Below are 25,970 nucleotides of genomic sequence, written 5' to 3'. Positions count from 1 at the left end.
ACACACACACACAGGGACACACACAGGAACACACACACACACGGACACACACACACACACACACACACACACACATGGACATACGCAGATGCAGGGCCATGCACACACACACACAGGGACACACATGTACACACGCAGATGCAGGGCCATGCACACACACACACACAGGGACACACACAGGAACACACACACACACACAGGGACACACACACACACACACACACACACACACACAAGGACACACGCAGATGCAGGGCCATACACACACACACACACAGGGACACACACACACACGGACACACACATACACACACACACACACAGGGACACACACACACACACACAGGGACACACACATACACACACACAGACGGACACAAGCAGACGCAGGGACATGCACACACACAGACACAGGAACACACACACAGGGACACACACGGACACACACACACACACACATACACACACATGTACACACGCAGATGCAGGGCCATGCACACACACACACAGGGACACACACACACACGGACACACACACACACACAGGGACACACACACACACAGGAACACACACACACACACAGGGACACACACACACATGGACCACACGCAGATGCAGGGCCATGCACACACACACACAGGGACACACACACACACACACACACACACACAGGGACACACACAGGAACACACACACACACACACACAGGGACACACACACACATGGACACACGCAGATGCAGGGCCATGCACACACACACACAGGGACACACACACACACACACACACAGGGACACACACAGGAACACACACACACACACAGGGACACACACACACACACACACATGGACATACGCAGATGCAGGGCAATGCACACACACACACAGGGACACACATGGACACACGCAGATGCAGGGCCATGCACACACACACACACAGGGACACACACAGGAACACACACACACACACAGGGACACACACACACACACACACACACACACACACACATGGACACACGCAGATGCAGGGCCATGCACACACACACACACAGGGACACACACAGGAACACACACACACACACAGGGACACACACACACACACACACACACACACACAAGGACACACGCAGATGCAGGGCCATGCACACACACACACAGGGACACATACACACACACACATATGGACACACGCAGATGCAGGGCCATACACACACACACACAGGGACACACACACACACACACGGACACACACATACACACACACACACAGGAACACACACAAACACACACACAGGGACACACACACATACACACACATGTACACACGCAGATGCAGGGCCATGCACACACACACACAGGGACACACACACACACGGACACACACACACACACAGGGACACACACACACACACATGGACACACGCAGATGCAGGGCCATGCACACACACACACAGGGACACACACACACACAGGAACACACACACACACACATACACACACAGGGACACACACACATACACACACATGGACACATGCAGATGCAGGGCCATGCACACACACACAGGGACACACATGCACACACACACACGGACACACGCAGACGCAGGGACATGCACACACACAGACACAGGGACACACACACACGGACACACAGAGACACACACAGAGACACACACACACACACACACAGACACACACACATACATACATACACACACATGTATACACACAGATGCAGGGCCATGCACGCACACACACACAGGGACACACACACACACACACACAGGGACACACACAGAGACACACACAGGGACACACACAGGGACACACACAGGGACACACACAGGGACACACATACACACGTACACACACAGGGACGGACACACACACGGACACACGCAGACGCAGGGACATGCACACACACACACACACACACAGACACACGCAGATGCAGGAAAATGCACACACACGCACACATACACACACGGACACACACAGACGCGGGGACACACACACATACACACAGGGACACGTACAGACACACAAACATACACACAGACATACGCGGACGCGCACACACACACACAGAGGGACAACATACACGCACACACACGGACGCAGACACACACACACAGTGGAACACATACACACACACACGGACGCAGACACACACACACCCAGAGGGACACACACACACACACGGACGCAGACACACACACACACACACAGACACACACACGGACGCAGACACACACACACACAGAGGGACACACATACACACACACACACGGATGCCGACACACGCAAACACAGGGATGGGCACAGACACATGCAAACACTCTCATACATATTCATGAGACATGTATGTGTACACATAAACACTGACTCTCAGTCTCACATACACACTTGTACACACACACACTCAACAGATACATACACATGGGAGAAAGAGAGGACTGAAGATGCTGGACATCAGAGTCGTGAGGGTGATGCTGGAAAAGCACGGCAGGTCAGGCAGCATCCAAGGAGCAGGAGAATCGATGTTTTGGGCAAAAGCCCTTCATTAGGAATGAAGGAATCTGGCCGGAATCGTTGATTCTCCTGCTCCTCGAATGCTGCCTGACCGGCCATGCTTTTCCAACACCACCCTCAACACATACATACACACACTAGGAGGCGGGGGGTAACGCCTTTGAGGTGAGGAATGGAGAATCTCATGTGGGACATGGCAACTAACTGGGCACAAGGTAGGGGGGTGTCAGACCGGGAGGGGTGGGAGAGGGTTTGGTGTTGTGTCTGTGTGTGGGGGGGGGGGAATGTGTGAGTGGGGTCTGTGTCTGTGTGTGGGGGGGAATGTGTGAGTGGGGTCTGTGTCTGTGTTTGGGGGAATGTGTGAGTGGGGTCTGTGTGTGTGGGGGGGGGGGAGTGTGTGAGTGGGGTCTGTGTCTGTGTGTGGGGGGAATGTGTGAGTGGGTCTGTGTGTATGTGGGGGAATGTGTGAGTGGGGTCTGTGTGTGTGGGGGGGGAGTGTGTGAGTGGGGTCTGTGTCTGTGTGTGGGGGGGGAGTGTGTGAGTGGGGTCTGTCTGTGTGTGGGGGGGAGTGTGTGAGTGTGAGTGGGGTCTGTGTGTGTGTGGGGGGGAGTGTATGAGTGGGGTCTGTGTGTGTGTGGGGGGGGGAGTGTGTGAGTGTGAGTGGGGTCTGTGTGTGTGTGGGGGGGGGGGAGTGTGTGAGTGTGAGTGGGGTCTGTGTGTGTGTGGGGGGGAGTGTGTGAGTGGGGTCTGTGTGTGTGGGGGGGGGAGTGTGTGAGTGGGGTCTGTGTGTGTGGGGGGGGGAGTGTATGAGTGGGGTCTGTGTGTGTGTGTGGGGGGGTGTATGAGTGGGGTCTGTGAGTGTGTGTGGGGGGGTGTGAGTGGGGTCTGTGTGTGTGTCGCGGGGGAGTGTGTGAGTGGGATCTGTGTGTGTGGGGGGGGAGTGTATGAGTGGGGTCTGTGTGTGTGTGTGGGGGGGGTGTGAGTGGGGTCTGTGTGTGTGTGGGGGGGAGAGTGTGAGTGGGGTCTGTGTGAGTGTGTGGGGGGGTGTGTGAGTGGGGTCTGTGTGTGTGTGGGGGGGAGTGTGTGAGTGGGGTTTGTGTGTGTGTGGGGGTGTGTGTGTGAGTGGGGTCTGTGTGTTGGTGTGTGGGGGGGAAGTGTGTGAGTGGGGTCTGTGTGTGTGTGGGGGGGTGTGTGTGAGTGGGGTCTGTGAGTGTGTGGGGGGGGGAGTGTGTGAGTGGGGTCTGTGTGTGTGTGGGGGAGTGTATGAGTGGGGTCTGTGTGTGTGTGGGGGGGAGAGTGTGAGTGGGTCTGTGTGTGTGGGGGAGTGTGTGAGTGGGGTCTGTGTGTGTGTGGGGGGGAGTGTGTGAGTGGGGTCTGTGTGTGTGGGGGGAGTGTATGAGTGGGGTCTGTGTGTGGGGGGTGGAGTGTGTAAGTGGGGTCTGTGTGTGTGGGGGGGAAGTGTGTGAGTGGGGTCTGTGTGTGTGTGTGGGGGAGTGTGTGAGTGGGGTCTGTGTGTGTGTGGGGGGGGGAAGTGTGTGAGTGGGGTCTGTGTGTGTGTGGGGGTGTGTGTGAGTGGGGTCTGTGTGTGTGTGTGTGGGGGAGTGTATGAGTGGGGTCTGTGTGTGTGTGGGGGAGTGTATGAGTGGGGTCTGTGTGTGTGTGGGGGGGAGAGTGTGAGTGGGGTCTGTGTGTGGGGGGGAGTGTGTGAGTGGGGTCTGTGTGTGTGTGGGGGGGAGTGTGTGAGTGGGGTCTGTGTGTGTGGGGGGAGTGTATGAGTGGGGTCTGTGTGTGTGTGGGGGGGGGGAGTGTGTAAGTGGGTTTGTGTGTGTGTGGGGGTGTGTGTGAGTGGGGTCTGTGTGTGTGTGTGGGGGAGTGTGTGAGTGGGGTCTGTGTGTGTGTGTGGGGGAGTGTGTGAGTGGGGTCTGTGTGTGTGTGTGGGGGGGTGTGAGAGTGGGGTCTGTGTGTGTGTGTGGGGGAGTGTATGAGTGGGGTCTGTGTGTGTGGGGGGGAAGTGTGTGAGTAGGGTCTGTGTGTGTGTGGGGGGGAGTGTGTGAGTGGGGTCTGTGTGTGTGTGGGGGAGTGTATGAGTGGGGTCTGTGTGTGTGGGGGGGAAGTGTGTGAGTGGGGTCTGTGTGTGTGTGTGGGGGAGTGTGTGAGTGGGGTCTGTGTGTGTGTGGGGGAGTGTATGAGTGGGGTCTGTGTGTGTGGGGGGGAAGTGTGTGAGTGGGGTCTGTGTGTGCGGGGCGGGAGTGTATGAGTGGGGTCTGTGAGTGTGTGGGGGGGGGTGTGTGAGTGGGGTCTGTGAGTGTCTGCGGGGGGTGTGTGAGTGGGGTCTGTGAGTGTGTGGGGGGGTGTGTGAGTGGGGTCTGTGAGTGTGTGTGGGGGGGTGTGAGTGGGGTCTGTGAGTGTGTGGGGGGAGGGAGTGTGTGAGTGGGGTCTGTGTGTGTAGGGGGGAGTGTGTGAGTGGGGTCTGTGTGTGTGGGGGAGTGTGTGAGTGGGGTCTGTGTGTGTGTGGGGGGGAGAGTGTGAGTGGGGTCTGTGTGTGTGGGGGAGTGTGTGAGTGGGGTCTGTGTGTGTGTGGGGGGGAGTGTGTGAGTGGGGTCTGTGTGTGTGGGGGGAGTGTATGAGTGGGGTCTGTGTGTGTGGGGGGGAGTGTGTAAGTGGGGTCTGTGTGTGTGGGGGGGAAGTGTGTGAGTGGGGTCTGTGTGTGTGTGGGGTCTGTGTGTGTGTGTGGGGGGGTGTGTGAGTGGGGTCTGTGTGTGTGTGGGGGGGAGTGTATGAGTGGGGTCTGTGTGTGTGGGGGGGAAGTGTGTGAGTGGGGTCTGTGTGTGTGTGGGGGTGTGTGTGAGTGGGGTCTGTGTGTGTGTGGGGGAGTGTGTGAGTGGGGTCTGTGTGTGTGTATTTTGGAGTGTATGAGTGGGGTCTGTGTGTGTGTGGGGGAGTGTATGAGTGGGGTCTGTGTGTGTGTGGGGGGGAGAGTGTGAGTGGGGTCTGTGTGTGTGGGGGAGTGTGTGAGTGGGGTCTGTGTGTGTGGGGGGGGGAGTGTGTGAGTGGGGTCTGTGTGTGTGGGGGGAGTGTGTGAGTGGGGTCTGTGTGTGTGTGGGGGGGGGGAGTGTGTAAGTGGGGTTTGTGTGTGTGTGGGGGTGTGTGTGAGTGGGGTCTGTGAGTGTGTGCGGGGGGTGTGAGTGGGGTCTGTGTGTGTGGGGGGGAGTGTGTGAGTGGGGTCTGTGCGTGTGTGTGGGGGGGAAGTGTGTGAGTGGGGTCTGTGTGTGTGTGTGGGGGAGTGTGTGAGTGGGGTCTGTGTGTGTGTGTGGGGGGGTGTGAGAGTGGGGTCTGTGTGTGTGTGTGGGGGAGTGTATGAGTGGGGTCTGTGTGTGTGGGGGGGAAGTGTGTGAGTGGGGTCTGTGTGTGTGTGGGGGGGGAGTGTATGAGTGGGGTCTGTGTGTGTGGGGGGGGCGAAGTGTGTGAGTGGGGTCTGTGTGTGTGTGTGGGGGAGTGTGTGAGTGGGGTCTGTGTGTGTGTGGGGGAGTGTATGAGTGGGGTCTGTGTGTGTGGGGGGGAAGTGTGTGAGTGGGGTCTGTGTGTGTGTGTGGGGGAGTGTGTGAGTGGGGTCTGTGTGTGTGTGGGGGAGTTGTGAGTGGGGTCTGTGTGTGTGTGTGGGGAGTGTGTGAGTGGGGTCTGTGTGTGTGTGGGGGAGTGTGTGAGTGGGGTCTGTGTGTGTGTGTGGGGGGGTGTGTGAGTGGGGTCTGTGTGTGTGTGGGGGGGAGTGTGTGAGTGGGGTCTGTGTGTGCGGGGCGGGAGTGTATGAGTGGGGTCTGTGAGTGTCTGCGGGGGTGTGTGAGTGGGGTCTGTGAGTGTCTGCGGGGGGTGTGTGAGTGGGGTCTGTGAGTGTGTGGGGGGGGGTGTGTGAGTGGGGTCTGTGAGTGTGTGGGGGGGTGTGTGAGTGGGGTCTGTGAGTGTCTGGGGGGAGTGTGTGAGTGGGGTCTGTGTGTGTCTGGGGGGGGTCTGTGAGTGGCGTCTGTGTGTGTGTGTGGGGGGGTGTGTGAGTGGGGTCTGTGAGTGTGTGGGGGGGGTGTGAGTGGGGTGTGTGAGTGTCTGGGGGGGTGTGTGAGTGGGGTCTGTGAGTGTGTGGGGGGGGTGTGAGTGGGGTCTGTGAGTGTCTGGGGGGTGTATGAGTGGGGTCTGTGAGTGTGTGGGGGGGTGTGAGTGGGGTCTGTGAGTGTGTGGGGGGGGGTGTATGAGTGGGGTCTGTGAGTGTGTGGGGGGGGGGTGTATGAGTGGGGTCTATGTTCTGCTCTGATAGCTGCCTTGCCTCACCTCTGCAGGTATGACTGGGATCCTGATAAGTGCGGCTGCGTTGCCTGTCTGCCTGACCCGTCCTCCGAAACTAATCCTACAACCCACCCCCCATCAGCAAGACTGATATCAAGCCCATCCCGGGAATCTCCCACACCAACCGGAAAACCACCTATAAACTGAACAGGAAAGGTGAGGCGGTGAGCCTCAATCCCGTCTGTGTTCGGGTGGATGGGCGTGGGATTGGTGTGAGCTCTGTGAGGGGGCAGGAACTTTGAGTCCGGGGTGGGGGCGCGGTACAGAGCGAGCATGAGGCCTGTTGGGCAATCCGGTGGGAACTGGTTGAGTAGACAGCGAGACAGGTTCAGGGTGGAAGGCTCACTTTGGAGGTTGGGGTTTCATTTCAGAACCATCGCATCTCTTTGTAATTTGATATTTAAAGAGAAAACTCGGAATGGTTATAAAGTAAGTTTGTTGCATTGAAAAGACCTTGAATACCCGAACAAGCAGCATTTGTCTCTGTAGGTCAACTCAATGTAATTCGCACTTAGCGCCATGAGTAAATTGTTAACCGCCAACACCCCACTGTGATAATGGTAGATTGTGGAATCTGATGTGCTGCGTTAAGCCTGCAATGCTTACACCATCTCTCATTGTATCACCTTATCTCTCTCATTCTTCCGTCCCTCCCCCCTTGTTCTTCCCTGCCTCTCTCTTTTGCGTTTCCTCTCCCTCTCTCGTTCTCCCCCCCTTTACCCCATTCTCTTTCTCCCCCATTCTCTTTCTCCCCCATCTCGTTCTCTCCCCCATCTCGTTCTCTCCCCCATCTCGTTCTCTCCCCCATCTCGTTCTCTCCCCCATCTCGTTCTCTCCCCCATCTCGTTCTCTCATTCTGTCTCTGCCCTCTCATTCTTTGTCTTCACACCCCTTGTACTCTCCTTCCTCCCTTGTCTTTCTCTCTCCCCTTGTTTGCGCCTCTTCCTCTGTCTCTCTCTCTCCCCCGCCCCCTCGTTCTCTCTCTTTCTCTCTCTCTCTGCCTCTCTCTCTCTCTCTCACACACACCCCCTCTGTCCACCACACACTCTCTCTCTCTCCCCCCCTCAGTTTTCTCTCTCCACCCCTACCTCTCCTCCCCTTTGTTCTCTCTACATGCCCTTCTTGCTCGGTCACTCTCCCACCTCCTGTTCTCTCTCTGTCTCATTCTCCCACTCTCCCATTTCCTTTCTCTCTGTTCTCCCCCTCGGTGTCTCTTTCTCTCCCCTCTGACCATCTCTCACTCTTCCCTTTGTTCTCCCTCTCACACTCTGCTCTGCCAAACCCCCCTCTGTCGTTCCCCTCTCGCTCCAAGTCTTGTCTCTCCAGCCCTCCGCGCTCTCTGATACCTCCTCCAACTCTCTCGCGCTTTCTCGTTCTCACTGTCTTGCTCTCTTTCTCTCTCTCTCGCTCTCTATCTCTTTCGCGATCTCTCTCTCTCGCTCTTAATCATTACACTCACGTGCTCTTTTGATCGCCCACCTCTGCCGGTCCACCCCTCTGCCTGACTCCTCTCTGCCTGTCCCGCCTCTGCCTGACCCCCCTGCCTGTTCCCCCTTTGCCTGACCCCCCTTCTGTTTGACCCTCCCCCTGCCTGTCCCCCCTCTGCCTGTCCCTCCCTCTGCCTGACCCCCCTCTGCCTGACCCCCCTCTGCCTGACCCCCCTCTGCCTGACCACCCACTGCCTGTCCCCCCTCTGCCTGTCCCCCACTCTGCCTGACCCCCCTCTGCCTGACCCTCCTCTGCCTGTCCCCCTGCCTGACCCCCTCTGCATGTCCCCCCATCTGCCTGTACCTCCCTCTGCCTGTCCCTCCCTCTGCCTGTCCCTCCCTCTGCCTGACCCCCCTCTGCCTGTACCTCCCTCTGCCTGTCCCCCATCTGCCTGACCCCCCTCTGCCTGACCCCCCTCTGCCTGACCCCCCTCTGCCTGTCCCCCCTTCTGCCTGTCCCTTCCTCTGCCTGACCTGCCTCTGCCTGACCCGCCTCTGCCTGACCCCCCTCTGCCTGTCCCCCCTTTGCCTGACCCCCCTCTGCCTGTCCCTCCCTCTGCCTGTCCTCCCTCTGCCTGTCCCTCCCTCTGCCTGACCCCCCTCTCCCTGTCCCCTCCTCTGCCTGACACCCCTCTGCCTGTCCCTCCGTCTGCCTGTCCTTCCCTCTGCCTGTCCACCCTCTCTGCCTGACCCCCCTTTCCCTGAACCCTTCTCTCTCTACCTGAACCATCTCTCTCTCTCTCTGCCTGTAAACACCTCCATCTCTGCCTGTACCCCCCTCTCTGGCTGTACTCCCTCTCTCTGCCTGTACCCCCCCTCTTTCTGCCTGTAACATCTCTCTCTGCCTGTACACCCCCCTCTCTCCCTGTACCCCTCTCTCACTGCCTGTACCCCTCCCTCTCTGCCGGTACCATCTCTCTCGCTCTGCCCATAACCCCGTTCTCTCCCTCCCTCTCTCTCTCTGCCTGACCACCCTCCCTCCTTCGCATTAATGATTCTCTGTGTGTTGCCAGGCCCGGGCTCACATGTGTTCAGTGCCAGGATTCCTGAAGAAGTCGTTCGTAAATACCTTCACAAAGTGCCGAGTCCCCCTGAAGAGGTAGGTACCACCAGCAAGTTGAACCCTGCACGCACTCCCTCAGTACTGACCCTCTGACAGTGCGGCACTCCCTCAGTACTGACCCTCTGACAGTGCGGCACTCCCTCAGTACTGACCCTCTGACAGTGCAGCACTCCCTCAGTACTGACCCTCTGACAGTGCAGCACTCCCTCAGTACTGACCCTCTGACAGTGCAGCACTCCCTCAGTACTGACCCTCTGACAGTGCGGCACTCCCTCAGTACTGACCCTCTGACAGTGCGGCACTTCCTCAGTACTGACCCTCTGACAGTTCGGCACTCCCTCAGTACTGACCCTCTGACAGTGCGGCACTCCCTCAGTACTGACCCTCTGACAGTGCGGCACTCCCTCAGTACTGACCCTCTGACAGTGCGGCGCTCCCTCAGTACTGACCCTCTGACTGTGCAGCACTCCCTCAGTACTGACCCTCTGACAGTGCGGCACTCCCTCAGTACTGACCCTCTGACAGTTCGGCACTCCCTCAGTACTGACCCTCTGACAGTGCGGCACTCCCTCAGTACTGACCCTCTGACAGTTCGGCACTCCCTCAGTACTGACCCTCTGACAGTTCGGCACTCCCTCAGTACTGACCCTCTGACTGTGCGGCACTCCCTCAGTACTGACCCTCTGACAGTGCGGCACTCCCTCAGTACTGACCCTCTGACTGTGCGGCACTCCCTCAGTACTGACCCTCTGACTGTGCGGCACTCCCTCAGTACTGACCCTCTGACTGTGCGGCACTCCCTCAGTACTGACCCTCTGACTGTGCGGCACTCCCTCAGTACTGACCGTCTGACAGTGCGGCACTCCCTCAGTACTGACCCTCTGACAGTGCGGCACTCCCTCAGTACTGACCCTCTGACAGTGCTGTTCTCCCGTAGTTCTCTTTTAGAAAGTTTGAGTTTTAGGGTGGAATAATTATGTGTTGTTTTGGGAATACATCGAAATGAGAGTTGCTAACGAATCCAATGCTGACAAACTTCCTGGGGGTTACAATTGTCCTAGAGACTGAACTGAACCTGCCTTTGAAATACCATGGCGAACAAGAGACCTGAAACCATCTCGGGACAAAGCAGTTCCCCGCTTGATTGGCACCACACCCACAAGGATCCCCTCCCTCCCCCGGCGACGCTCAGTAGCAGCAGTGTGTATCATCTGCAGAGACACATCAAAGATCCTCAGGCACCTACAATCACTGCCGTCTACAAGGACAATGGCTACAGATACATGGGAACACCACCTCCTGCACATTCCTCTCTGAGCCACTCCCCATCCTGACTTGGAAATGTTAGAACATAGAACAGTCCAGCACAGTACAGGCCCTTCGGCCCTCGATGTCGTGCTAACCTTTTATCCGACTCCAAGGTCAAATTCACCCACATCACCTTCATTTTACTGTCATCCTTAAATGTTCCTAACATATCTCTGACTCTATTGCCTCTGGTAGCTGTGCACTCCATACACCCACCAGTCCCTGTGTAAAGAACCCCCCTCTGACATCTCCCCCAAACCTTTCCCCCCAATCACCTTAAAATGATGCCCCCTTGTGATAGCCATCTCCACCCTGGGAAAAGAGCTCTCACTATTCTCTCTATCTAGGCCCCTCATCATCTCGAGCAAGTCACCCCTCACCCTTCTTCATCCCAGTGAGAAAATCCCTAGCTCCCTCAACCTTTCTTCATAAGGCGTGCCCTCCAGTCCATCCTGCTAAATCCCCGCTTCACCCTCTCTGAAGCTTCCACATCCTTCTTAGAATTGGCCCCAGAACTGAACGTCCTCCTTCAGTGTCGCTGGGACACAAAATTCCCTCCCGAAGGGCATTGTGGGTCAGCTCACAGCAGGATATAGAAGGCAGCTCACCCCCACCTTCTTAAGGGGCAGCTAAGGACGGGGCAATAAATATTGGTCTTGTTCATGTGGGGTTTTTTTTTAACCTAACGGAAAGAGGGGAATCTCCTTTGTGTTGGTGAGAATTAGCTGCTCAGTGCTGTGGGGCGTGAGGGAAAGCCTAGATAAACGGTTGTTGGGGAAAGGAAGAGAGGGAAGTGCTGATCAGGTGAAATGAAGGGGTGGTGGGGCTGGGGGGGGGGGGGCGGTGGTGAGTGGTTCAGAACAGCAGTACCATCCGGGGCTGAATGGCCTGAGGTGATTCCGACCTGCTCGCCGCCACCACCTGCTGGCTCAATTCTGTCGCTGCAGCCAGCGGATGGATTCCTTGATGTGCTTGGTTAGCTCAGACGCTGTGGGGGTGTGTCACACAGTCTGAAAGAGGCCGTTCAGCCTGCCCTTTCTGCACTGGCTCTCTGAGCCTTTTCACCAGTTGCAACAACTCTGCACGCCTTTTCCTCTGCGTGCCACCCATCCCCCCCCCACCCTCATCCCCATCTGGTGTAACACACCTCCAGACCCCCTGAGCACTCACTGTGGGACAAAGTTTCTTCCTCGCCCTCGCGTTTGCTGCTTCTGCACAACGCGTTTAATCTTGTGTTCCCGGTTCCGTTCCCCTCCCCTTTCACAGACGGTTTCTCCCCATCAACGGTGTGCAAGCCCCTGGTGGATTTACCAACCTCGGCCAGATCTCCTCTCGGCTGCCCCTCGCTCTGAGGAGGACAGTCCCACCCTCTTCAATCTCTCCCCGTTTCCGAGCTTCCTCATCCCTGGAACCCCTCCTGTCAATCCCCTCTGCCCTGCAACGTGGAGCCGGCAACTGTACCCAATACTCCAGCTGAAGTCTAACCAGGGTCTTGTACAAGGTCACCATTACCTTGTTACTCTACACACCGCGCCCTGGTTAATAAAGCCCAGGATGCTTGAGTAACTGCTCTCTCCCCCCTCCCCATCCTGCCTCCTTCAATGACCTGAAGGACGCTCAGTTCCTGCGCCCCTTTTAGAATTGTACCCTCTTATTGTCTGTCAATGTTTTTCAGAACAAAGTGCATCACCTCTCACTTCCCTGCGTTGAACTCCCAGCTGTGTCCTACCCACCCTGCTCCTGCCGATTTGCCAAAGCCCTTTACAGTCCCACCCAGTCCCTCCTCAGTTTTACCACTCTTCCAAGTTTTGTGTCATCCACAAACGTTCAAATCCTCCCCTGCCCACCAATCCGAGCATTAATGTAGACATCGGGAAAAGCGAGTGTCCCTCTACTGAACCATGGGGAGCTCCTTTCTCCAGCCGGAAAGTCACCCATTGGCCGTGACTCTCTGTCCCCTTCGTCTAGATCAGAGGGTGGGTGCTGGAAAAGCACATCAGGTCAGGCAGCATCCGGGGAGCAGGAAAATCGACATTTCGGGCTGGAGCCCTTCATCAGGAATCGTCGATTCTCCTGCTCTTCGGATGCTGCCTGACCTGCTGTGCTTTTCCAGCACCACACTCTGTTAGAGACTCTGGTTTCCAGCATCTGCAGTCCTCACTTTTGCCGACTCTCTGTCCCCTGTCGCTCAGACAGTGTTGGTTCCATGTACCTACTTTATACCGTGGTCTGTAACTTGCCGCAAGGTCCGTGGGGAGGGACATGATCAAACATCTTCTGGAAATCCATGTACGCCACATCAATGATCTTACCCTCTGATCAAACCTCTCTGTTACCTTTCCAAAAACAAAACTCAGAAATCACACCACAACAGGTTGCAGTCCAACGGGTTTTTTTAAATCACAAACTTTCGAAGCGCTGACCCTTCATCAGGCACAGTCAGACCTTCCACCTGCCTGTCCGTCTGTGTGTGCCTCTTTGTGGAGAAAGTGAGGTCTGCAGATGCTGGAGATCAAAGTTGAAACTTTATTGCTGGAACAGCACAGCAGGTCAGGCAGCATCCAGGGAACAGGAGATTCGACGTTTCGGGCACAGGCCCTTCTTCAGGAAGAAGGGCCTGTGCCCGAAACGTCGAATCTCCTGTTCCCTGGATGCTGCCTGACCTGCTGTGCTGTTCCAGCAATAAAGTTTCAACTTGTGCCTCTTTGTGTCTATGTCTGACTGTCTGTGAGTGTGTATTTCTGTCTGTGTGGGTGTGTTTCTGTGAGGGTGTCTGTGAAGGTGTGTGTCTGTGGGGGTGTATTTATGTGAGGGTGTGTTTCTGTGAGGGTGTCTGTGAGTGTGTGTGTCTGTCTGTGAGGGTGTGTTTCTGTGAGGTGTGTTTCTGTCGGTGAGGGTGTGTTTCTATGAGTGTGTGTGTCTGTCTGTGAGGGTGTCTGTGAGGGTGTGTGTCTGTCTGTGAGGGTGTGTTTCTGTGAGTGTGTGTGTCTGTCTGTGAGGGTGAGTTTCTGTGAGGGTGCCTGTGAGGGTGTGTGTCTGTCTGTGGGTGTGTGTGTCTGTCGGTTAGGGTGTGTTTCTGTGAGGGTGTCTGTGAGTGTGTGTCTGTCTGTGAGGGTGTGTTTCTGTGAGTGTGTGTGTCTGTCTGTGAGGGTGAGTTTCTGTGAGGGTGTCTGTGAGGTTGTGTGTCTGTCTGTGAGGGTGTGTTTCTGTGAGGGTGTGTGTCTGTCTGTGAGGGTGTGTGTCTGTGAGAGTGTGTTTCTGTGAGGGTGTCTGTGAGGGTGTGTGTCTGTCTGTGAGGGTGTGTTTCTGTGAGGGTGTCTGTGTGTGTCTGTCTGTGAGGGTGTGTTTCTGTGAGGTGTGTTTCTGTCAGTGAGGGTGTGTTTCTGTGAGTGTGTGTGTCTGTCTGTGAGGGTGTGTGTCTGTGAGAGTGTGTTTCTGTGAGGTTGTGTGTCAGTCTGTGAGGGTGTGTTTCTGTGAGTGTGTGTGTCTGTCTGTGAGGGTGTGTGTCTGTGAGAGTGTGTTTCTGTGAGGGTGTCTGTGAGGTTGTGTGTCAGTCTGTGAGGGTGTGTTTCTGTGAGTGTGTGTGTCTGTCTGTGAGGGTGTGTGTCTGTGAGAGTGTGTTTCTGTGAGGGTGTCTGTGAGGGTGTGTATCTGTCTGTGAGGGTGTGTTTCTGTGAGGGTGTGTGTCTGTCTGTGAGGGTGTGTGTCTGTGAGAGTGTGTTTCTGTGAGGGTGTCTGTGAGGTTGTGTGTCAGTCTGTGAGGGTGTGTTTCTGTGAGTGTGTGTGTCTGTCTGTGAGGGTGTGTGTCTGTGAGAGTGTGTTTCTGTGAGGGTGTCTGTGAGGTTGTGTGTCAGTCTGTGAGGGTGTGTTTCTGTGAGTGTGTGTGTCTGTCTGTGAGGGTGTGTGTCTGTGAGAGTGTGTTTCTGTGAGGGTGTCTGTGAGGTTGTGTTTCTGTCAGTGAGGGTGTGTTTCTGTGAGTGTGTGTGTCTGTCTGTGAGGGTGTGTGTCTGTGAGAGTGTGTTTCTGTGAGGGTGTCTGTGAGGTTGTGTATCTGTCTGTGAGGGTGTGTTTCTGTGAGGGTGTGTGTCTGTCTGTGAGGGTGTGTGTCTGTGAGAGTGTGTTTCTGTGAGGGTGTCTGTGAGGGTGTGTGTCTGTCTGTGAGGGTGTGTTTCTGTGAGGGTGTCTGTGTGTGTGTGTGTCTGTCTGTGAGGGTGTGTTTCTGTGAGGTATGTTTCTGTCAGTGAGGGTGTGTTTCTGTGAGTGTGTGTGTCTGTCTGTGAGGGTGTGTGTCTGTCTGTGAGTGTGTGTGTCTGTCTGTGAGGATGCCTGTGAGGGTGTGTGTTTGTCTGTGGGTGTGTCTTTCTGTGAGGGCATGTTTTTGTCTATGTGTGTGTGTCTGTGAGTGTATCTGGTTGTGAGATTGTGTTTCTGTGAGGATGTGTGTGTCTGCCTGTGTGTGTCTGTAAAGGTGTGTTTCTGCCTGGGGGTGTGTGTCTGAGAGTGTATCTGTCTGTGAAGTGTGTGTGTCTGTGAGGGGGTGTCTGTATGTATGTCTGTCTGGGACTGTATCTGTCTGTGAGGTGTGTGTTTCTGTGAGTGTGTGTGTGTCTGTAACTGTGTGTGTCTGTGAAGGTGTCTGTGTGTGCCTGTCTGTGAGTGTGTCTGTCTGAGGGGGTGCGTCTCCGTCTGTGAGGGTGTGTTTCTGTGTGTGAGGGTGTGAGTGTGTCTGTCTGAGGGGGTGTGTCTCCGTCTGTGAGGGTGTGTTTCTGTGTGTGAGGGTGTGAGTGTGTCTGTCTGAGGGGGTGTGTCTCAGTCTGTGAGGGTGTGTTTCTGTGTGTGAGGGTGTGAGTGTGTCTGTCTGAGGGGGTGTGTCTCCGTCTGTGAGGGTGTGTTTCTGTGTGTGAGGGTGTGAGTGTGTCTGTCTGTGGGGGTGTGTCTCCGTCTGTGAGGGTGTGTTTCTGTGTGTGAGGGTGTGAGTGTGTCTGTCTGAGGGGGTGTGTCTCAGTCTGTGAGGGTGTGTTTCTGTGTGTGAGGGTGTGAGTGTGTCTGTCTGAGGGGGGGTGTCTCCGTCTGTGAGGGTGTGTTTCTGTGTGTGAGGGTGTGAGTGTGTCTGTCTGTGTGCAGATGGAATGACAAGTTATTAATCGTTTCCTGGTGTTCCTTGTCTGTGTGCCAGGACTGCACCATCTGTATGGAGAGACTGGCCGCGCCATCTGGTTACACAGGCACTGCCAGGCGACCAGCCATCAAACCTGACGCAGTGGGGAAACTCGCCAAGTGTGCGCACACTTTCCACGTGCTCTGTCTGGTCACCATGTACATCAATGGGAACAAGGTAAGGAGCGCTCAGTCATAGTCACACCTCCACATTATACCCACAGGTAGGGGAACAGAGATACCGAGAGTCTGGGCAGGTACAGCACAGCATCAGAGTCAAGGCATCTCTACCCTGTCCCTATCAAACGCTCCCAGGACACGCCCAGCATACACTCCCACAGTCCCCACTGATTCCAACAGGACCCGCTAACTCTCCCACATTCCCCGCTCACTCTCCCACAGATCTCTCTCACACTCCCACAGAACCCGCTCACTCACCCAGAGACCCCGCTCACTCTCCCACAGACCTCTCTCACACTCCCACAGAACCCGCTCACTCTCCCACAGACCCCACTCACTCTCCCACAGACCCCACTCACACTCCCACAGAACCCGCTCACTCACCCACAGACCCCGCTCACTTTCCCACAGACCCCACTCACACTCCCACAGAACCCGCTCACTCTCCCACAGACCCCGCTCACTCTCCCACAGACCCCACTCACTCTCCCACAGACCTCTCTCACACTCCCACAGAACCCGCTCACTCTCCCACAGACCCCGCTCACTCTCCCACAGACCCCACTCACACACCCACAGAACCCGCTCACTCACCCACAGACCCCGCTCACTCTCCCACAGACCTCACTGACTCCCACAGACCCCACTGACTCTCCCACAGACCCCACTAACTCTCCCACAGACCTCACTGACTCCCACAGACCCCATTGACTCTCCCACAGACCCCACTCACTCTCCCACAGACCCCACTGACTCTCCCACAGACCCCACTCACTCTCCCACAGACCCCGCTCACTCTCCCACAGACCCCACTGACTCTCCCACAGACCCCACTCACTCTCCCACAGACCCCGCTAACTCTCCCACAGACCCCACTCACTCTCCCACAGACCCCGCTCACTCTCCCACAGACCTCACTGACTCTCCCATTGACCCCACTGACTCGCCCACAGACCCCCCCGGACTCTCCCACAGACCCCAATGACTCTCCCACAGACCCCACTGACTCTCCCACAGACCCCACTCACTCTCACATTGACCCCACTGACTCGCCCACAGACCCCACTGACTCTCCTACAGACCACACTCACTCTCCCACAGACCCCGCTAACTCTCCCACAGACCACACTCACTCTCCCACAGACCCCGCTCACTCTCCCACAGACCACACTCACACTCCCACAGGCCCCACTCACACTCCCACAGGCCCCACTGACTCTCCCACAGACCCCACTCACTCTCCCACAGACCACACTAACACTCCCACAGGCCCCACTGACTCTCCCACAAACCCCACTCACTCTCCCACAGACCACACTCACTCTCCCACAGACCACACTCACACTCCCACAGGCCCCACTGACTCTGCCAAAGACCCCACTCACTCTCCCACAGACCCCACTGACTCTCCCACAGATCCGCTCACTCTCCCACAGACCCCACTGACTCTCCCACAGACCGCACTCACTCTCCCACAGACCCCACTGACTCTCCCACAGGCCCCACTGACTCTCCCACAGACCCCACTGACTCTCCCACAGACCCCACTGACTCTCCCACAGAACCCAATCGCTCTCCCACAGACCCTACTCACTCTGCCACAGACCCCACTGACTCTCCCATTGACCCCACTGACTCGCCCACAGACCCCCCCGGACTCTCCCACAGACCCCAATGACTCTCCCACAGACCCCACTCACTCTCCCACAGACAACCCCGGACTCTCCCACAGACCCCACTCACTCTCCCACAGACCTCACTGACTCTCCCATTGACCCCACTGACTCGCCCACAGACCCCCCCGGACTCTCCCACAGACCCCAATGACTCTCCCACAGACCCCACTGACTCTCCCACAGACCCCACTCACTCTCACATTGACCCCACTGACTCGCCCACAGACCCCACTGACTCTCCCACAGACCACACTCACTCTCCCACAGACCCCGCTAACTCTCCCACAGACCACACTCACTCTCCCACAGACCCCGCTCACTCTCCCACAGACCACACTCACACTCCCACAGGCCCCACTCACACTCCCACAGGCCCCACTGACTCTCCCACAGACCCCACTCACTCTCCCACAGACCACACTAACACTCCCACAGGCCCCACTGACTCTCCCACAAACCCCACTCACTCTCCCACAGACCACACTCACTCTCCCACAGACCACACACACACTCCCACAGGCCCCACTGACTCTGCCACAGACCCCACTCACTCTCCCACAGACCCCACTGACTCTCCCACAGACCCTACTGACTCTCCCACAGACCCGCTCACTCTCCCACAGACCCCACTGACTCTCCCACAGACCGCACTCACTCTCCCACAGACCCCACTGACTCTCCCACAGACCCCACTGACTCTCCCACAGGCCCCACTGACTCTCCCACAGACCCCACTGACTCTCCCACAGAACCCAATCGCTCTCCCACAGACCCTACTCACTCTGCCACAGACCCCACTGACTCTCCCACAGACCCCACTCACTCTCCCACAGACACCACTGACTCTCCCACAGGCCCCACTGACTCCCACAGACCCCGCACACTCTCCCACAGACAACCCCGGACTCTCCCACAGACCCCACTCACTCGCCCACAGACCCCACTCACACTCCCTCAGGCCCCACTCACACTCCCACAGGCCTAACTGACTCTCCCACAGACCCCACTCACCCTCCCACAGACCCCACTCACTCTCCCACATCCCCCTCTCACTCTCCCACAGACCCCACTCACACTCCCACAGTCCCCGCTCACTCTCCCACAGACCCACTCACTCTCCCACTGACCCTCCAACAGACCCCCCGGGACTCTCCCACAGACCCCACTCACTCTCCCACAGACCCCACTGACTCTCCCACAGGCCCCACACGCTCACTCTCCCACAGACCCCACACACTCTCCCACAGACCTAACTGACTCTCCCACAGACCCCACACACTCTCCCACAGACCCCACTGACTCTCCCACAGACCCCACTGACTCTCCCACAGACCCCGCTCACTCTCCCACAGATCCCACTCACTCTCTCACAGACCCCATCACTCTCCCACAGACCCCACTCACACTCCCACAGACCCCACTCACTCTCCCACAGACCACACTCACTCTCCCACAGACCTCACTGACTCTCCCACAGACCACACTCACACTCCCATTGACCCCACTCACTCTCCCACAGACCCCACTCACACTCGCACAGGCCCCACTGACTCTCACACAGACCCCACTCACTCTCCCACAGACCCCACTCACTCTCCCACAGACCCCACTCACACTCCCACAGTCCCCGCTCACTCTCCCACAGACCCACTCACTCTCCCACCGACCTCACTGACTCTCCCACAGACCGCACTGACTCTCCCACAGACCCCACTCACTCTCCCACAGACCCCACTCACACTCCCATAGACCCCACTCACTCTCCCACAGACCCCACTTACACTCGCACACGCCCCACTGACTCTCCCACAGACCCCACTCACTCTCCCACAGACCCCACTCACTCTCCCACAGACCCCACTCACACTCGCACAGGCCCCACTGACTCTCCCACAGACCCCACTCACTCTCCCACAGACCCCACTCACTCTCCCACAGACCTCACTCACACTCCCACAGTCCCCGCTCACTCTCCCACAGACCCACTCACTCTCCCACTGACCTCACTGACTCTCCCACAGACCCCACTGACTCTCCCACAGACCCCACTCACTCTCCCACAGTCCCCGCTTACTCTCCCACAGACCCCACTGACTCTCCCACAGACCCCACTGACTCTCCCACAGACCCCACTCACACTCCCACAGGCCCCACTGACTCTCCCACAGACCCCACTGACTCTCCCACAGACCCCACTGACTCTCCCACAGGCCCCACTGACTCTCCCACAGACCCCACTGACTCTCCCACAGACCCCACTGACTCTCCCACAGGCCCCACACACTCTCCCACAGACCCCACTCACTCTCCCACAGACCCCACACACTCTCCCACAGACCCCACTGACTCTCCCACTGACCCCACTCACTCTCCCACAGACCCCACACGCTCTCCCACAGACCCCACTGACTCTTCCACAGACCCCACTCACTCTCGCACAGACCACACTCACACTCCCACAGGCCCCACTGACTCTGCCACAGACCCCACTCACTCTCCCACAGACCCCACTGACTCTCCCACAGACCCCACTCACTCTCCCACAGACCCCACTGACTCTCCCACAGACCCGCTCACTCTCCCACAGACCCCACTGACTCTCCCACAGACCGCACTCACTCTCCCACAGACCCCACTGACTCTCCCACAGACCCCACTGACTCCCACAGGCCCCACTGACTCTCCCACAGACCCCACTGACTCTCCCACAGACCCCACTGACTCTCCCACAGAACCCAATCGCTCTCCCACAGACCCTACTCACTCTGCCACAGACCCCACTGACTCTCCCACAGACCCCACTCACTCTCCCACAGACACCACTGACTCTCCCACAGGCCCCACTGACTCCCACAGACCCCGCACACTCTCCCACAGACAACCCCGGACTCTCCCACAGACCCCACTCACTCGCCCACAGACCCCACTCACACTCCCTCAGGCCCCACTCACACTCCCACAGGCCTAACTGACTCTCCCACAGACCCCACTCACCCTCCCACAGACCCCACTCACTCTCCCACATCCCCCTCTCACTCTCCCACAGACCCCACTCACACTCCCACAGTCCCCGCTCACTCTCCCACAGACCCACTCACTCTCCCACTGACCCTCCAACAGACCCCCCGGGACTCTCCCACAGACCCCACTCACTCTCCCACAGACCCCACTGACTCTCCCACAGGCCCCACACGCTCACTCTCCCACAGACCCCACACACTCTCCCACAGACCTAACTGACTCTCCCACAGACCCCACACACTCTCCCACAGACCCCACTGACTCTCCCACTGACCCCACTCACTCTCCCACAGACCCCACACGCTCTCCCACAGACCCCACTGACTCTTCCACAGACCCCACTCACTCTCCCACAGACCACACTCACACTCCCACAGGCCCCACTGACTCTCCCACAGACCCCGCTCACTCTCCCACAGATCCCACTCACTCTCTCACAGACCCCATCACTCTCCCACAGACCCCACTCACACTCCCACAGACCCCACTCACTCTCCCACAGACCCCACTCACTCTCCCACAGACCCCACTCACTCTCCCACAGACCTCACTGACTCTCCCACAGACCACACTCACACTCCCATAGACCCCACTCACTCTCCCACAGACCCCACTCACACTCGCACAGGCCCCACTGACTCTCACACAGACCCCACTCACTCTCACACAGACCCCACTCACACTCCCACAGTCCCCGCTCACTCTCCCACAGACCCACTCACTCTCCCACCGACCTCACTGACTCTCCCACAGACCGCACTGACTCTCCCACAGACCCCACTCACTCTCCCACAGCCCCCACTCACTCTCTCACAGACCTCACTGACTCTCCCACAGACCCCACTCACTCTCCCACAGACCCCACTCACTCTCCCACAGACCTCACTGACTCTCCCACAGACCACACTGACTCTCCCACAGACCCCACTCACTCTCCCACAGACCCCGCTCACTCTCGCACAGGCCCCACTGACTCTCACACAGACCCCACTCACTCTCCCACAGACCCCACTCACTCTCCCACAGACCCCACTCACACTCCCACAGTCCCCGCTCACTCTCCCACAGACCCACTCACTCTCCCACCGACCTCACTGACTCTCCCACAGACCGCACTGACTCTCCCACAGACCCCACTCACTCTCCCACAGACCCCACTCACACTCCCATAGACCCCACTCACTCTCCCACAGGCCCCACTTACACTCGCACAGGCCCCACTGACTCTCCCACAGACCCCACTCACTCTCCCACAGACCCCACTCACTCTCCCACAGACCCCACTCACACTCGCACAGGCCCCACTGACTCTCCCACAGACCCCACTCACTCTCCCACAGACCCCACTCACTCTCCCACAGACCCCACACACTCTCCCACAGACCCCACACACTCTCCCACAGACCCCACTCACTCTCCCACTGACCCCACTCACTCTCCCACAGACCCCACACGCTCTCCCACAGACCCCACTGACTCTTCCACAGACCCCACTCACTCTCCCACAGACCACACTCACACTCCCACAGACCCCGCTCACTCTCCCATAGAGCCCACTCACTCTCCCACAGACCCCGCTCACTCTCCCACAGACCCCGCTCACTCTCCCATAGACCCCGCTCACTCTCCCACAGACCCCGCTCACTCTCCCATAGAGCCCACTCACTCTCCCACAGACCCCACTCACTCTCCCACTGACCCCACTGACTCCCCCACAGGCCCCACTGACTATCCCACAGACCTCACTGACTCTCCCACAGACCCCACTCACACTCCCACAGACCCCGCTCACTCTCCCACAGACCTCACTGACTCCCACAGACCCCACTGACTCTCCCACAGACCGCACTAACTCTCCCACAGACCTCACTGACTCCCCCACAGACCCCACTGACTCTCCCACAGACCCCACTCACTCTCCCACAGACCCCACTGACTCTCCCACAGACCCCACTCACTCTCCCATAGACCCCACTCACTCTCCCACAGACCCCGCTCACTCTCCCATAGAGCCCACTCACTCTCCCACAGACCCCACTCACTCTCCCACAGACCCCGCTCACTCTCCCACAGACCCCACTCACTCTCCCACAGACCCCACTGACTCTCCCACAGACCCCACTCACTCTCCCATAGACCCCACTCACTCTCCCACAGACCCCGCTCACTCTCCCACAGACCCCACTCACACTCCCACAGACCCCGCTCACTCTCCCACTGACCCCACTCACTCTCCCACAGACCCCACACGCTCTCCCACAGACCCCACTGACTCTCCCACAGGCCCTATTCACTCTCCCACAGACCCCACTCACTCTCCCACAGCCCCCACTCACTCTCTCACAGACCTCACTGACTCTCCCACAGACCCCACTCACTCTCCCACAGACCCCACTCACTCTCCCACAGACCCCACTCACACTCCCACAGACCCCGCTCACTCTCCCATAGAGCCCACTCACTCTCCCACAGACCCCGCTCACTCTCCCACAGACCCCGCTCACTCTCCCATAGACCCCGCTCACTCTCCCACAGACCCCGCTCACTCTCCCACAGACCCCGCTCACTCTCCCATAGAGCCCACTCACTCTCCCACAGACCCCGCTCACTCTCCCACAGACCCCACTCACTCTTCCACTGACCCCACTGACTCCCCCACAGGCCCCACTGACTATCCCACAGACCTCACTGACTCTCCCACAGACCCCACTCACACTCCCACAGACCCCGCTCACTCTCCAACAGACCTCACTGACTCCCACAGACCCCACTGACTCTCCCACAGACCGCACTATCTCTCCCACAGACCTCACTGACTCCCACAGACCCCACTGACTCTCCCACAGACCCCACTCACTCTCCCACAGACCCCACTGACTCTCCCACAGACCCCACTCACTCTCCCATAGACCCCACTCACTCTCCCACAGACCCCACTCACTCTCCCACAGACCCCACTGACTCTCCCACAGACCCCACTCACTCTCCCATAGACCCCTCTCACTCTCCCACAGACCCCGCTCACTCTCCCACAGACCCCACTCACACTCCCACAGACCCCGCTCACTCTCCCATAGATCCCACTCACTCTCCCACAGACCTCACTGACTCTCCCACAGACCCCACTCACACTCCCACAGACCCCACTCACACTCCCACAGACCCCACTCACACTCCCACAGACCCCGCTCACACTCCCACAGACCCCACTCACACTCCCACAGACCCCACTCACACTATCACAGACCCCGCTCACTCTCCCACAGACCCCGCTCACACTCCCACAGACCCCGCTCACTCTCCCACAGACCCCGCTCACACTCCCACAGATCCCGCTCACTCTCCCATAGACCCCATTCACTCTCCCACAGACCTCACTGACTCTCGCACAGACCCCACTCACACTCCCACAGACCCCACTCACACTCCCACAGACCCCACTCACACTCCCACAGACCCCGCTCACACTCCCACAGACCCCACTCACTCTCCCATAGACCCCACCCACACTCCCGCAGACCCCACTCACACTCCCACAGACCCCACTCACACTCCCACAGACCCCACTCACTCTCCCATAGACCCCACTCACTCTCCCACAGACCCCACTCACTCTCCCACAGACCCCGCAGACAAATGTTGCCTGCAGTTACTCACAGAGACCGGGGTGCTCCATCACAACCCCAAGAGGACGTGCTGGGTGCCGCAGAAAATGTACGAGGTGATATTATGTCCGGGACCAGATCTAGTGTATCCTGAGTCGATTTTCCTGCTCCTCGGATGTGGCCTGACCAGCTGTGCTTATCCGGCCCCACCCCCGGGTCTCGTGTATCCTACACCATTGTGGGAAGTTCGCGAGGAAATAGCTATGGCCCTGACAGGAACCATTCTGCATCACCTATAACTGTGGGTGAGGTGCCTGGTGACTGGAGGGTGGTTCATGTTGCTGCTTTGTTTACGAAGGGATGTCCGTGGAAACTGGGGAACGGGAAACCTGTGCGTTTGACTTCAGTGGTGGGTAAGTTGTTGGAAGAGATTCTGAAAGATACGATTTACTTGCTTTCGGAGAGGCAAGAGGTAATTAGGGATCGTCGGCATGGTTTTGGGTGAGGGAATTTATGCATCACAAACTTGATTGAGTTTTTTGAGCAAGTCACCAAGATTAATGGGCTAAACACCACACAACACCAAGTTACAGTCCGACAGGTTTAATTGGAAGCACACTAGCTTTCGGAGCGACGCTCCTTCATCTCTGTTGTCCTGATGCCACAGTGAAGGGGCAACGCTCCGAAAGCTAGTGCTTGCAATTAAACCTGTCGGACTATAACCTGGTGTGGTGTGGTTTTTAACTTTGTACACCGCAGTCTAACAGCGGCATCTCCAAATCAAGATTAGTGCGGGTGGAGCGGTGGACACTGTTTCCTTGGATTTTAGTAAAACCGTTTGACAAGGTTCCGAATTGTTAGTCAAGTTAGATCACATGGGATTCCGGGTGAGCTGGATACAAAATTCACTTAATGGCAAGAGACGGTGGGGGAGGGCTGTTTTTCCGTCTGGAGGCCTGTGATCAACGGTGTTCCACAGCAGGGTACTGTTTTGTTCAGCATTTATATCAGTGAGTTGGACACGAGTATCAAAGGGATGGTTAGGAAGTTTCCGGATGGCACTAGGATTGATATTATAGTGAATCACCTTGCAAAGGGATCTTGATCAAATGGACTGAGGAGTGAGGATGGAGTTCAGTCTGGATAAATGCGAGCTGTTGCATTTTGTTAAAACAAACATTGGCCGAACTTAGATAATTAAGCGTCGGGGCCAGGTGTACATAGAACATAGAACATAGAAGAATACAGCGCAGTACAGGCCCTTCGGCCCTCGATGTTGCGCCGATCCAAGCCCACCTAACCTACACTAGCCCACTATCCTCCATATGCCTATCCAATGCCCGCTTAAATGCCCATAATGAGGGAGAGTCCACCACTGCTACTGGCAGGGCATTCCATGAACTCACGACTCGCTGAGCAAAGAACCTACCCCTAACATCTGTCCTGTACCTACCCCCCCTTAATTTAAAGCTATGCCCCCTTGTAATAGCTGACTCCATATGTGGAAAAAGATTCTCACTGTCGACCCTATCTAAACCCCTAATCATCTTGTACACCTCTATCAAGTCACCTCTAAACCTTCTTTTCTCCAATGAAAACAACCCCAAGTG

General features: G+C 57.3%; 1 pseudogene across 1 annotated transcript in view; it reads left to right on the top strand.

Moving 5' to 3' along the window:
* LOC122544142 (E3 ubiquitin-protein ligase DTX4-like) overlaps positions 1-25,970 on the top strand; it is a 41,655-nt pseudogene that overhangs the window by 1,459 nt on the left and 14,226 nt on the right. The window contains exons 2-4 of the transcript XR_015753957.1: positions 6,857-7,019; positions 9,364-9,449; positions 15,898-16,056. The product of XR_015753957.1 is annotated as an E3 ubiquitin-protein ligase DTX4-like (transcript). The remainder of the gene's footprint in view (positions 1-6,856; positions 7,020-9,363; positions 9,450-15,897; positions 16,057-25,970) is intronic.

This window comes from Chiloscyllium plagiosum, unplaced genomic scaffold (genome assembly GCF_037043375.1).
Source record: "Chiloscyllium plagiosum isolate Xiang-an unplaced genomic scaffold, Cpla_swu_hap1 HiC_scaffold_40, whole genome shotgun sequence".
Classification (NCBI taxonomy): domain Eukaryota; kingdom Metazoa; phylum Chordata; class Chondrichthyes; order Orectolobiformes; family Hemiscylliidae; genus Chiloscyllium; species Chiloscyllium plagiosum.
This window is presented reverse-complemented; position numbering and strand designations above follow the sequence as displayed.